Below are 13,033 nucleotides of genomic sequence, written 5' to 3'. Positions count from 1 at the left end.
AAAACATATTTAATAGAACAATACTGCTAATACTAATACAAAGGTCAACACGTTTACATGGCTTACTGTGTTAGCAAAATAAAGATAGTTCTATACATGACAAGTTATAATTCTAATATTTTGTTTTAATGTATTTCTTAATATAAATAAAAATAATCTTCAGAATTAAAACATACTTTTCTGAATTGTAGCAACAGCAAGATCAGTTCTGCACAGGTATTTCATAATTAAGGACACTTTCTTAGTTTCTTTGCATGCTTCTTTGGGGCTAAAACGTTGTAAAGGTTCTCAGGTGCCAATGATGAATGAATGGAAAAATTCCATTGAACCCAGAACTTCTATTGTCTGACAGAGGGAAATAAACATATTGAGCTAAGTATAGCCTTTCATAAATACATTCCAATATTAGTTTTTGTAGACTACATTTGCAATACAAATCTGAAATAATGAAAACTACTGTTTCAAACATTTACTGTGTTTGAGTATTATATACCAATATAACGTTTTGTAATTACTAAATTTATTTCATTAATATGTTTATAATTCAATTGTTCACTATTTACTGGGCGCTATTAAATATGGATTTAGTGGGCTTAATCCATTGATACAAATTTTCAGATGCAATTATTTGTCAAGCCTATATTACAATAACTGAGAAAAATAAGCAAAATAAGAAAAATAAGCAAAACTCAAGAAAAACAAGAAGAAACTATTGGTTTACATAACAAAATGAAAACTCTAAATGAAACACAACCAAAGATATATTTAAAGCACTTTACAGATAACACTTTAGATTAACGGGCATGCATAAGCATGTAATAACATGGATAACCATGTGATACATGTAATAATTGTGTAATTATTAGTTATTACAGGATCCTATTCAGTAACTACTGTGCAATTACATGGAAGTGACCTGTGCCATAGTGTTACCAAGTTATTACATCAGGTAAAATGTTGTGCTCAAGGTCATTCCCACGTAGATTTTTTTTAACTGCTTAAAAAAGAATGCTGTTGAGCTTAAATTGCTTTGTGAAATAAATAGATGGCATCGTTCAATGGGGGATAGTATTCAGCAGGCTTACAGTCGTGCCACAAACAATGAAGTTCAAATGACAGTACAGTTAAAAAAATAAAATAATAATAAAATTGTATGCATTTTTGTTTTTATGGAATTGGGTGATTTGAAACTAAATGAGTGTTATATTTATGTATTTTTTTTTTTAAGTATAAACTGGTCCTCAAAAGTAACCATGTATGTTTCATACAGATGGGAAAAGATGGGAAAATGTCACTAAAATGTACTGTTGTGTTAAGAACTAGTACTGTAGTTTTAAAAAAAAGACTTTTATTAAAATGGCCTGGTGATACTGTAATTGTATAACTAAAAAAATAAAATGTTCAAATTTATTCCAAACATAGAAGGTTGCATGTGTTTTTTTTTTTGTTGACCCTCACTATAACGCCACCCTTGCTTATTGTCCGTTTTTGCCCATGGTCCTTACCTGGCGGTATAAAAGAGGGTTGACTGTATAAACAGAATATCAAATGTGCCTTACAGTCATTAGTTTGCCATACGTGGGGTACAGATCCAACAGCATTTGTTTATATATTGTTCCATTTAATTTAGTATATGTTTCCTGCTTTTAACAATTAAGAAGTAAACCAAATGACTGACAATGTATTTATACAGATGTTTTTTTTTATTGCATTGTAAATAGATTGTGATAATAGTATAATATATTATTATAATATATTAGCAACCTATTCACAGATCACTCCCCCCCCCCCCCATTTACAAAATAATTCCTAAAGATGTACACTGATGGCATTCAAGAACACTGCACAGTAACACACAACCTTTCTACATATAGTTTTACTTTTGAGCTATTTCTTATTGGCAAATAGGTTAGTTCAACCAAAGCTCTTTCTGTAGGAAGTACTGATAATGGCTCTTAGAAGCTCTTGCACAGAACTGGAGTCACCTCTTGATTTGGTCGGTTTGGGTTATCATTTTACTGCTTGGGCCATGTCTTATTTTTATTAAAACGTTTACGTTATTCTCGGCATGTATTGTTGACTCGTTTTTAAATTTTTTTCCCCTCTCAACAGTCATATTTTTAGGGAACTACATTACAGATCAAGGGAATCCACTGATATTCCTGCAGGACAACCAGTTATATTTCATAAGTTTAACACAGCTATAGTTATTGTGGTTTTCATGTCAAGAGGAGTCATACTGACTGTCCAAAGAGACAGACTTTATTCTCTATGAAATCAGTAAACCAATGAGTCCCAGAGCGCATTCCAAAAACTTAACAATAACAAAACACTGTAGTTTATACGAATTTAAACAATATGTTTTTAAATAATAATACAACAAATAGAAAATACAAAACATAATATGCACAGGGGCGGGGTGTACCATGTCACAGGTGGTGATTTATGTACATCTACAAGTGGAGACCACTTAATGTGTTTTTTTATTATTTATTTACTTGTTATTTTTGGGTTTATGGGTCTTGTGTACAGAACAGAGTAAAGTGTGATGTGATCAGCTAAGTATTATGAGATCAATCAGAAAAGACAAACAATCTGCAAGACATATTATTTATTATCCGAGTGTTATTTGGGGATTTTAGGGATTTATTGTGATGGAGTGGTGCTTGTGTACAAAAAAAAAAAAATAATAATTAGGCTAATGGCTGGTTTTTGAATCTGTATCCTCAAAAATGCACAAACACACGTTTCCCAAAAGCTTTGGAAAGTGATATTCGATGTATCTCTAATGAAAAAATACATGACCCTTTAAACAATGCATAAAAGTCGTAGGGGAAAAATACAACGTATACAACTTGTAAAAATGTCTTTGCCATAAATATGTCTTCTTAAGAGCTAATGCAAAAAAGACAATAGCTTGTGTGTGCAAAGCAAATTAAAAGCAGAGTCATTTGTGTTTTTTACAAGCACATAGCAGGCAAGTGTTGCCTGTGTGTATACCTGTACTAGTACTACTAGTTCACAATTAAATCGTACACCTGAACTCAAATAAAATAACAATGAATAACACCCACCACGAAACATGCCTCCTGTAAAATCATTAGATTAGTTTGGTTTAACTAAAGCAAGACAGGAAGACTGAATTGTGGCACAAGAAAAAAAAATTAATTTATTTATATTAACATCACAAGCAACTCAAAATATATTTTACCTATCAGAGTCACCACATCTCACAACAAAAACAGCACACCGCAAGAAAAAACAACCTCTTTTTAACAGCAAAAACTCAAAAATATCTTTCCTTTGTTAAGATATGCATGTCTGATGAAAAAAAAACAGTGCCCACACGGAAAAATATCAGCTAAAATAAGAAAAAAACTGTCCTCCTAAAACTGCTTTTCATCAAAACAGACAAAGCTGTGTGCGCAAATAAGCTGAAATATGATTTATTTTACACACACTTAACTTCGGAAGTGGCGTCTGTGTATAATACAGTACTACTAGTACAGCACCATTAAATTAGACATCTATAATTATTAATATATAGTTATAAAAGACAGGTTGCATATCAAACAAAATTGTCTTGTTAAGTTTGTTTTTGAAAAAAATGTTACTCAAATTTTATGCCAAAAAAACATCTGCATAGTATTATACAGTAAACATTATATATATATATATATATATATATATATATATATATATATATATATATATATATATATATATATATATATATATGACATCCTGAACTTCATTTGGCACTGCTTGCTGTATGTAGTTATCATATTTTGTGTTTTACAAAGCAAGTATTTACTGTAGGCTTTTAATTCTGTTTGTTTCCAATAATAAAAACCCTATATCTTTTTTTATGATTATTAATGTATGACGTTAAAAAAAAAAAAAAATAATAATAATAAAATAAATTTAGGGCCGGGCTAGAAGGTTTTTTTTTTTTTTTTTCTCAGCTAAATGTTTTTTTTTTTTTTACCCTCTGGCTTTTTAGTAAAATTCAAAACATAAAAAAAAAAAATAATAATAATAATCCATAGCACTTTCCACATAATAGTGATAAGTTTACCATGATAAATTTGCACCCAAAAAGGAACATGCTGCTTTACCAAAGAGAAACTCTTCGAACGCAAGTATGAAAACAACACAGCCTACAATACAGGCCTCAAAATGTTAGGTTATATATCATAACCCTGGTTCCCTGAAATAGAAATGTTATCCATTACCGACTGGATATACCTCTGTGTAGCCTGATTTTTCTGAGCGTAAGGCACAGAGTCCCTGCCCCTGAGGGGATGTAGTGCAGCGCACAGAAGGGATCTGTGACAGTTTTCTATTCAGGCCCGTTGTGCTGCAGTGAACGCAGCAACCTCGAAATGTAATGGATAACATTTCTATTTCAGGGAACCAGGGTTATGATATATAACTGAACGTTCCCTTTCAAGTATGAAATGTTATCCACTGAGCAGGCTGTGTTGTTCCACTCCAGGTTGCGATTGATCCAGGCATGGAGAGGGGGCGCATGTGGAGGAGCCCCAAGGGAAGAACTTGGGAAGCTGCTGCATTGCAGGTGACCAGTGACCAGCTCAATGTGTAACGCTGCCTGTGTGGGTGACTCGGAACATATCAGCCAGTCGTGCAGATAATTGAGAACTCTGATACCTTTGAGTCTCAGAGCGGGAAGTATAGTGTCCATGCACTTGGAAAACATCTAAGGCACCAGGGAGAGGACGAATGGTAGGACACGGAACTCGTAAGAGGTTCCCATAAAAGCGAATCACTTGTACTTCCTGTGGTTGGGCCTTATGGGGATGTTGAAGTTGTCGTCCTTGAGGTCCACTGTGGTGAACCAGTCGCCTGGCCTCACTGTCTGCAACAGCTGTTGCATTGTCAGCATTTTGAATTTCCTTTGCCTAAATAACAGGTTGAGCTGTGTGAGGTTGAGGATTGGTCTGAGGCGGCCATCCCGTTTCTCTCAGAGAAGATTTTTGTAACAGGGCTGACACCTCCTGAAACACCAAGATTCATGACCGTTGTTGTGGTCACGCCTTAAAAGGGAGCTGGTCTGAATGGTAGTGAACACCCACGTGTCTGTGGTGGAGAATCGCCAGTAATCCAGAAGGGCCTGGTGAAAAGGGCCCTGGATCTTTGCCAGCAAAACCCTAGGGCTGTTTGACAGTGTCTCCTTTGTGAAAGCAGTGGCAGAATGTACCGGCTTCAGGGGCTGTGGGGACTAGGCCGTCTGTGCATCGCTGAAGGCTTATGAGCTGTGGTCTTCTGTTAAGAGGGAAGGCGTGCCACCTCCCTAGAGGACTTCTGTGCCTGGATAGAGAGCTGCAGCATCTTATCCGGTGTAACTGGGGCATCAAGCAAAGATGCTTTGTCCCCATCAGGGACTCGGGCCTGAGAGAGCCAGTGCTGTCTCCAGGCAGCGACCAGCGATGCGATGTTCCTGCATAAAGCTTGTCTGGTGTACTTATGACAGCTGGAGCAGATGGTCATCAACCAGGCACAGCTCACCCAATCCCTCGGGCGGAATGTTGTTCTTACACAAAACACAGGGGTGAAACCCAGGCATAATGCAGAGAGCTGTATATAGAATAGCTGTTTACAGTTAATATGGTAAAATTTGAACTGTGCTTATATTCAGGTATCTGTGGTAATTTACTATGGTACAGCAGAGCTGTCCAGGAGCTGAAAATAGCAAGCGAGAGATGATCAAAAAATAAAATGCATTTTTGCCGAATGTTTTTACCAGTTGCAATCACCCAATGTCCCTGCAGGACGTATCAGTGAGCTCAGCAATGATCGGAGCCGGATATGTAATGCTAGAGCTGGGTTAATAGATTCTGAAATGTGATACTTTACAATGTGATATTTTGTAATGTGATACTTTGTACTGTGATTTTGTAATAATTGTAAGTCGCCCTGGATAAGGGCGTCTGCTAAGAAAGACATAATAATAATACCGAACGCTCAACATGGGCTAGGTGCAGACCAAAGGGCTCAGAGCCAATTGGTATGGGCTCGGTACATAGAGGACAAGCGTCTGTGACTAGCTCCTGCTAGCAGCCTTCGCTAAGGGATGCTGAAATCAGCTGCTCACTAAAGCAGCATGAGACACTGGGGAGATGCTTTCCCTGGCTTTAGTTGACTCCGGTCAACACAGCCATGCAGTGTGGCTATAAACAGCCGTTAACACTTGCAAGTGTCTCGCCCTGAAGCACAGAGAAGGGGCACCTTCTGCAGCACAGTGCCCCCTATACTAGCACTATGCAGGGGCACTGATTCAGTGCAGGCTCCCTGCTGAGGTTGTACTAGCACCATTCAGGGGCACTGGTTCAGCCCAGGCTCCCTGCTGAGGTTATTACAACCTCCTACAAAGAGAAATCATACTGTATGAAATCACAACCAAATAATGTGAGTTCTGGTGTAATCAGTAGTTTTTCTTTCTAAAATTTAAAAACATATTCTATTCACCATAACAATCCATGCACTTTTAACTCATTTTATATGTGTATGCTCTCTTGTGGGAACAGGTTAATAAAAAGTAGCACACAATCCCAGATTTCATGACACATTACATATATTAGACTGAATGGCTTCTTTAATCTTTCTTTCAAACAAAAGGCCCACATGTTGGTTTCATTAAAGTAGACTATTTGCGTTTTTGTGAACATAAACACAGAATCATTTGTGGCATATTAAATCCACCCACTCACCCATGGACTCATATATGTAAACCGAGTATTTTTTAAACAGATTTTAGTCATAGTGTCCCTGATCCACTGTCTTCTGGTCAGTTACCACAAGATGCAGAACTACCTACTATGATGTCCCTAAATACATTCCTGTACATACGAAAAGTCATAAACAAGTGGCCATCCCAGAACTTTGTCTAGATGGTTCTTAAAGCACCACATGAACAGCAATCACTCAATTTCCAAATGTTCCAGCTTTATAAGTTGTGGTTAAAATATTGACTAGGTTTAACTTCAATAAAGTTTCCCATAACCCTTCTTTGTTCTAGGCTAAATAGAGCAATACCTTTCACACCTGGGATTAGACCAATTGCTCTCTGCTGTACTATCTCAAAAGCTACATTGTACTTTTTGGGAAATAGAATTTTTGCAGTGCTCTCTGCTAGACAAGCTGGACTGTCAACAAAGCCTTTGCGATGATTTAGAGAACACAGATGGCAAAACGATTGGATACAGATAATACATAGGAATTACATTTTGGTTTAAAACAGAAGTTGATCGTGGCGCTGTGTGGCTTTAATGGAAAATGTACCCACATGTGTTTGTCATGATATAGTGCACTTAAACGCAGGATATATCAACATATATTGTTACCATCACATATTGTATACCACCTGTTTTTTAAAACCCTTTCAGTCCTTAGCGCTGTATTTTAACATATGCCTCGGAAATCATGTTGGAACGTCATGGGAGTCCTCGGCCCCAGTCTGGAGTAATGCATAATTATTTGTCCTGTTCTCATGTATACTTAATAAAGGAGTTCCTTCTTCAGCTCGACAAAAATAATTCAGGACTGAAAGGGTTAAACCCATCTCATACAATAATGTTATGCACCCACAAGCTATGTAACTTGACAAACACAAAAAAAGAGAAAATACAGTATTAAAATAACGAACCACAATACCTGTCATTATGGGTGGTCAAAGCTTGTTGCAGTTACTGTCACATATTCATTCATGTCCCTCTTCCCTGAATTCTTTCTCAAGACACCTAAAAAACAAATACAGCCACGTATGTTAGTATTCACATCTCCCGCCACTGCTGTAAATAAAAAATAAATAGCATACCAGTATCATGTAATGTACACCCCCTTGACACACAGTACATACAATCACTGTATGTACATGTAGTCAGATAAGTGCGACAGAAGGATAGGGTCCTCCATATACACCCACATTCTGAAACTTTAAATAACCAAGACTGTCCTATTCAAGTGTTATCACAATAGGGTTAGCAGGTCTCCAGATATAGATATAATTGGAAACAAAAAGACAGACAGTTCCTTCTATCCCCAGATACTGATACTTTCAATAACTTGTTCTAACCAAGCTTCATCAGAACTGGATAAGCAGTTCATTAGATACAGTATATGCTAAAAGTACTGTATAGTGTATTTGGAAAGTTATACTTAATGCTTTTTTAAAAACATACGAAAGCTAAGTGATTCCTTATATAACATACTAACATTTATAAATCAACTTTCCGATACCAAAACCATACCTGGACAAACAAACTCACGCAGAGACAACTCGCAAAAAAAGATAATCTGATATTCATTGCAGAGTGGAACAAGTGATGAATTTCCTAAACATAAAATATTTATTTAAGTTTCTGAACAGTACTATAAAACAGGGCTACATAATGTAACGAACATATAATATAACAAAAAAATATATATTAAAATGGGCATCATTAGATGTTTATTTGAATGGTGACATGTATTTGTTTTAGTCTGTAACACCAGATACAGGTTGCATTATTCTTCTGCTGGCTCAAACGTTTTTTCAATGCATGCCAGATATTTTATGCGTAGAGGCTACTGCAGAACTGCAATGCAGCTACACTGTTTAGACTACAGCAATGCACACACGCCCATTCAAAGACTATTAACTACATTATTATTTCCAAATATTGCAGTCAAGCTAAATGTTATTTTGAATTTGACCTGTCAAATGTGTGTTTCAATAAGCAAAAAAAAAAGAAGAATCTTTACTTTGACAAGTTAAAGATTAGTACCCTTACAGTCAACAACCAGCATCCACTTTGCTGACATTCAGTAAAACAATGCATCCTTCAGTAGTTATTGGATAACTGCCACAATTTTCAAATCCACAAAAAAATGTAATTTATCTTATTTGATAACTGTTTTTATTAATTTATTTGTTAAGACAGATAAGTCTTATTTCCCAAAATAAAGATAACTGTCAAATATATACAAAATAGTTTGAAAAATGTGTGCATTCCCATCCCCAAAATATATTTTAAAAATCAACACACCTCGTTGATTTTTTTGCAGATTAAAAACTTTGTAAAAATAGCTTTAAAAAATGCTGACGGTGGAAAAACAAACAAACAAACAAACAAAAAAACTCATAATCAGAAACTATATGGGTTTGATAGAAATAAACCCAAATGCCTTTCTGGTTGAGAGCACAGGACACTTGACAGTAACCAAATAGAAATATGTTAAAAATGCAGTAGAAATAAGATAGTTAGGCTTTTATGTACGTTAACTAATCTCGTTCTAAACCTGTTTAGAATAATAATAGTAAAGTAGATCGACTACTTGAAAATAACCTTCCTAAAAAATTTGGTAAAAGTAACATCCACTCGATTATCTGCCCAAACCCTTTGAAAACAGAAACACATATTTTTTATTGACATAAGAAGGCCTACAGACAGCCCAAACTAGAGAAGTCTGATCTTGTGTGCGTGTGTATTATATACAAAAAAACATAGGAAATGACAATACATATCTCACACATGTATCCAATGGGTCTGCATTTGTCTTGCACATTAAGCATGTCCTGAAGATGCTACAGTGCTGTGCTACTTGTCTTGTTTTTATATTTCGGGCTGCAGGAATTCTTCCCCACATAAATTAGGGGGCATTGTTTTAGAATAAGAACAATATGGTTGGATGTTGTCCATAAATTATAACTCCAACATCTGCCTATTTTCTACAATTCCTTTTTAAGCTTTTTTTTTTTTTCACTGAAGGCCTTAATTAACTTCAGGAGATCATAGATTGCGTTCTAAAGGAAGCTAGCTATTTTCACTACACTCTGAAGAGAAATATAACAAAAAAAATAAAAAAGTATTTGCTCCGTAACAAACACTCAATCGTAAAACCAGAAAAAAAAAATAAAAAAAATAAAGACATGTTTTAATCCAGTAGAAAAACATTTTGGAGATTTCTAATTTTGAAAAAAACACCCATTGTGGAGGCAAAGAATAACACTGCTTCAATTTATTTGATTTTTACAACATTTGGCACCCTATCTTAATGATCTTATTTATATCTGTCACTGTTATTATTAATAAAATAGACTCCTATACTGATTAGAATGGGCTTATTTAGACTTTCTATACAACATAATTATGTAATAAATAGATTTTGACTGGTTTATTCATAAGCAAAGCACCATATGAAAAGCACTCTATTACACAACATGTTTTCATTGCGCTCCCCCATTTTGAGATTTCAGTTAGCTCTGACATGGTCTACAATGTAAGGTGTGATGCCTGCCTTTTCTGCCCCGACTGATATCCGTGCTTCTGTTCTTCATTGTACATATTGTGTGTGCGTTGTTTATAAATCCCCCTGTATACGTACTGTAATATTCCAAATTATTGCAAAATGTTGTAATAATTACCATATATGTACTACATATGAAAACTATTATGTGAAATATATGAATTTAAAATGAACAACTTTTGTATGTTTTAACAACTTTTGAAAAATAAATTGTTATAAACTATTTTCTTTCATTTCTTGCTTAATTTTATTGTTTGGAATTATAAAATCTTAATTCAGCAAGACTGCAACTAGAAAACAAATTTTCTTGACATTAATTTTCACTTCAAAATGTAAAATTCAGATGTTTTATAGAGTGTTTGGAATTAAAAAAATGTTGATAAGAATTTTCATTTACAGTATAGTAGCTATACCCTTTCCCAGGTGGTAATAATATGAATGTGGATTGAAGTATTTTTCACTGAAATAATAGAAGTGTGTCAATATTTTTGGGCACCACTGTTCTATTTTAGTCCAAAAATAAAAATGAATATGAAGAAAACTACAATATTATTGGTATACCCTCTGCTTACCTCAATATATTGTGTAATGATTGATTTCCATATAAACACACAGCAATCCATCTTATTTTTTCTTCTAAAACTGAGACCCTGATATTCATATGCACATTTTTTTCTTCTTTTTTTAAATTTCCAAGTGCATAAGGTATTTAAAACCTGCCTGCGATCCACTCAGGACTCCCTGTGGGAGATGTGAGAAGGCCGAGCTGGATCAAACCTGAGCCTTGCTGCTCAGACTGGTAGACCCCATTGTGACTGCAGTGAAGTCATCCCAGTGTGTTTGAGAAAGTCAGCTGAAACACATCTTCTCCCCCTCAAACTACAAGCGCCCATTTGTCTTTATCCACCACTTTCACTTTTGTTACATGCAGCAAATTCAAATGTATTCCCCTTGATTGCAACCCCCCCCCCCACCCCCAAACCATATCGCCAATGCTCAGTGGAAAAATGTTAGTGTTTGTGGGACAAACACACACTTTTCATGTTCAAATACTCCTTCAAAATGTAGAACAATTTTCTAATATTTTTCCATTTAATTAGCTGAAGAAAATGTATAATATAGCACAGTACTACAGTACAAAATTCTCAATAGTAAAATGAAAGCTCTGTAACCCAACGAATGACCTTACAAATGTAAAACACTTATTTATTTCAATCGTCATGTTAATATATATATATGAATATGTTTGCTGCAGAAAAAAGTGACATATATATATTTCTTAAAAGAAATCAAAACACATACTAAATTCACAGTTTATTGCTGCGATTACTTGCTTGGAGTTAATCACTTGATAAAAACATTTCAATATCCAGTACAATGCCAAATAGTTATTTATCTAACTCTATATATACAAACAGCACTATATCCGTGAAGAATCTAAATCCAATAGGATATCAATCGCAAGAAATAATCACTAGAATAATTATACAACAGGATAGCTCACTATTATAATTAGTTTTTTGGTTGTTTTGGTCATCACCATATTTATCAATGCTATTTTTATCCAATACAAATTTAATTATTAAATATTGTACTCAATATATCTATAGAATATGTGTAATGAAATAATATGTTGTTGATTTGGATGGGTTGTTTTTTTCTTTAAAAAAAAAGAAGGAAAAAAACGATTTCTGTAAGTTACAAATGTATTGATACAAAATAACACATTATATATTATTTACACAGCACAACAAATAATATATTGGGCACAGGAAAATAAAACTCCTATGTCGAATTCCAGGTTTTTTTTTTTTATACAACGCAAACTTTGGGGAAAAGGGTTTTTAGATGTGCCATTGATTATGGAAGCTGTTTTTATTTTATTTTTTATTTATTTAAACAGACAAGAACATTCGTAGAATATATATATATAATATATATATATATATATATATATATATATATATATATATATATATATTTGAAGCATTGTTACATTGTAACATTCTAAATAAGAACTAATTAAAATATTCAGCAATTGCATGATTACAGTGACATTTATTGTTGCAATGTAACCCAAAAAGATGGGGATATGAAACAGCTACAGTATTATATTTAGTTGAAAAATATTTTTTTCAGGTACATTTTTCTTTGAAAGAACAACTGAAACATGACACGATGAAGTTTATTTTGTAAAACAAATGAAATTACAATCTTTGTGGGTTTTTTTTTTTTCGGTACTGTAGCTGCAATTTCTTATTTGTTATAGAGCCGTCAGGTTTGGGCCCTATGTGTGACTAAATTAATGAACAGAAAGTGACAACAGATTACACTATTCTGGAAAATTATGCATCCACAATACACAAATCACAAGGTACCTGTTATTTTAAAATCAAAAAGTCAGCCAAATCGTGTGTGTTATGCCAGCGTAATTCTGTTTTGGTGTATTTTTTTCTTTACAAATCTGTACAAACCAACGCACGAGACAGAATACATTTTAAAAAGGTGAACTAAATAAACCTGTGGTTCATTTTATTTGGTCTTAATAAATTACATAACCTAAGAACAAATCTGAAGTGAAGTTATTCAATGTATAGGCTTACATTGCATGAAAATAACCTTATATATATATTTTTTTTATCAATGCACATCATACTTAAGTGCTGCATTCATCATTCACTGGTTTATTTATTTGTAAATCTTGCAACTTAAACAAAACATGAAA

General features: G+C 34.2%; 1 long non-coding RNA gene across 4 annotated transcripts in view; it reads right to left on the bottom strand.

The window, feature by feature from the left end:
• The window catches only part of LOC117419775 (uncharacterized), a 98,498-nt gene that overhangs the window by 23,543 nt on the left and 61,922 nt on the right, over positions 1-13,033 (bottom strand). For all 4 annotated transcript variants that reach the window (XR_009307295.1, XR_009307292.1, XR_009307293.1 and 1 more), the window contains one exon: positions 7,675-7,760. This is a non-coding gene — a long non-coding RNA (uncharacterized LOC117419775). The remainder of the gene's footprint in view (positions 1-7,674; positions 7,761-13,033) is intronic.

Source organism: Acipenser ruthenus, chromosome 14, assembly GCF_902713425.1.
Source record: "Acipenser ruthenus chromosome 14, fAciRut3.2 maternal haplotype, whole genome shotgun sequence".
Taxonomy (NCBI): domain Eukaryota; kingdom Metazoa; phylum Chordata; class Actinopteri; order Acipenseriformes; family Acipenseridae; genus Acipenser; species Acipenser ruthenus.
This window is presented reverse-complemented; position numbering and strand designations above follow the sequence as displayed.